Source organism: Choloepus didactylus, chromosome X (assembly GCF_015220235.1).
Source record: "Choloepus didactylus isolate mChoDid1 chromosome X, mChoDid1.pri, whole genome shotgun sequence".
Taxonomy (NCBI): domain Eukaryota; kingdom Metazoa; phylum Chordata; class Mammalia; order Pilosa; family Megalonychidae; genus Choloepus; species Choloepus didactylus.
The window spans coordinates 40189602-40192225 of NC_051334.1; the positions used below are offsets into that span (position 1 = coordinate 40189602).

Consider the following 2624-nt stretch of genomic DNA (forward strand, 5'->3'; position numbering starts at 1 on the left):
GAATTCATATGGAAGAGTAAGCATGCCGAATAGCCAAAATCATCTTGAAAAAGAACAAAGTTGGAGGACTCACAGTTCCCAGTTTTAAAACTTATTACAGATTAGATGAGTTTGCTGAAGTCTGGATAGGCTGAGGAATTTGTTGGCTTGGTTAGAAATGAGTTATGTGATAGAGTGTGGGGAGTAGACTGTCATTGGCTGTGAAAAGGTAAGCTTTTGGGCTTCCTTTGTTAGAATAACTGCAGCTGCTAGTGCTCAGAGACATGTTGGCCATCCTCGGACAGTGGTATCTAGCTGCTTTGACGGTGTTGCTCCTGTTAAACCATGGAAAATGGAAACTACACATCAGATTTCATTCCTCTAGGATTCTTTAACAACACAGGAGCCCATCTATTCCTTTTTGCGATGATGTTAACAGTTGTTTTCAACTCCCTGCTTGGAATGCTCTCCTGATCCTCCTGATCCACCAGGACTGCAGCCTTCACACGTCCACATATTTTCTACTGAGCCAACTCCCCCTCATGTGCATGATGCTGGTTTGCATCATTGTGCTGAAAATGGCTGCTGATAAGTTCATCTCCCCTGCTGGCCGTGGGTTACGGATCATCCTCTTCCTCATGCTGGATGATGGAGAGTGCTTACCCCTGGCAGCCATGTCCTATGACTGGTATGTGGCTGTGTGTCACCCTCTGTGATATCCCATCCTCATGAGCTGGCAATTATGTCTGAGAATGATTTGGGGGTCTTGGTTTCTGGGAGCAGCTGATGGGTTTGTGCAGGCTGTTACTACCCTAATCTTCCCATTTCGCAAATCACATGAGATTGATAATTTCTGTGAGGCCCCATGCTGTTGCGCTTGGCTTGTGCTGACACATCTGTCTTTGAGTATGCCATGTATACCTGCTGTGTGTTAATACTTCTGGTCCCAATCTCCTTGATCCTGAATTCCTATAGTCTCATCCTAGCTGCTGTTCTCGACATGTGATCCACAGAAGCCCACAAGAAGGCTTCTGCCACCTGCTCATCACATTTGGCTGTGATGGGTCTCTATTATGGAGCTATTTTTCTTTTCAGGAGACTCAATTCCTACAGGTCAGCTAACCATGTTAAGACTGTGTCAGCTATTTATATTATCATCACTCCTGCTTTGAACCCCCTCATCTGTTGTCTGAGGAACAATGAGGTCAAGGAAGCCTTAGGGAAGTGTATGTGTCAGTGCATTGCCTTAACTCATGAGTAACATGGATTTGTCCTAATTTCTAAGGCTGTCCAAAGTGATTGCTTTTGATTTCCCAGAGTGAATGCATAATTTGTACATATTTATATCTACACATTATTTATCTCTCTCTTAGGAAATGTGTACCAATCTCCATACTTGGGTCTCATTTGCAAATTGTGGCAGAATAAATATCTGTAAATCACACTCACTCTGTAAAATGCTCAACACTGTATATCCCAGTAAATATTTCTTCAAAGAATTTACTAAGTAGTCATACAAAATTGAGGATTAATTGCTGATTTTTGTATTGAATTATAGTTTACCCTCACTGAAATGCTCACATCAGAAACATACAGTTAACAAGTTTTGAGAATTGCATACACTCATGTAACTCACATCTACTACCAAAGACAAAATATCTGTTCTCCAAGGAACAATATTTATGCTCTTTTCCAGTGAGACATCCAAGGGCATGTACAACTACTGGTATAATTTTTATCAACATGCTTTTATTCAGGCTATTCTAAAATCTCATAGGAATGGAAACTTAATGTTGCATTTCTTGCTTCTTTCATTCAAATTTATCCCTGCATATTATATCCATAGTTTTTTTTTCACTCTTATTACTTGATACTGTGCCTCTATAGATACATTTTTGTATATTTATACATTATTTTTGACTGACATTTGCTATTCTCAGTTTGGTGCTGTTATGACTAAATTTGTGATAACCTCAAAAAAAAACTTATTACAAAGCTACAGTAATCAAAACAGCATGGTGATGGCACAAGAACAGACATATAGACCAATGGAATTAAACTGAGAGTTCAGAAATAAACCCTCACACCTTTGGCCAATCAATCTTTGACAAGGGTACCAAGTTCACTCAGTGGGGAGAGAACAGTCTCTTAAACAAATCGTTTTGGGAGAACTGGATATCCATATGCAAAAGAATGAAGTTGTACCCCTACCACAAATCATGTACAAAAATTTAACTCAAAATGGATCAAAGACCTATGTAAAATAACTAAAACTGTAAAACTCCTAGAAGAACAGGACCTTGTGTTAGGTAGTGGTTTCTTAAACTTTACACCAAAAGCACAAGCAACAAAAGAAAAAACAGATAAATGGAACTTCATCAAGATTAAAAACCTCTATACATCGAAGTACTTTATCAAGAAAGTAAAAAGACAACCTACAGAATGGGAGAAAATATTTCAAAATCATGTATCTGATAAGGGTTTAATATTCAGAATATATAAAGAACTCCTACAACTCAACAACAAAAAGACAAACAATGCAATTAAAAATGGGAAAATAACTTGAATAGACATTTCTCTAAAAATATACAAATGGCCAAAAGGCACATGAAAAGATGTTCAATGTCATTAGCCCTCAGGGTAAT

General features: G+C 38.3%; 1 pseudogene; it reads left to right on the forward strand.

Annotated features, from left to right (window-relative positions):
* Window positions 1-324: 324 nt before the first annotated feature.
* LOC119523572 lies at window positions 325-1240 on the forward strand (annotated as a pseudogene).
* Window positions 1241-2624: the final 1384 nt, after the last annotated feature.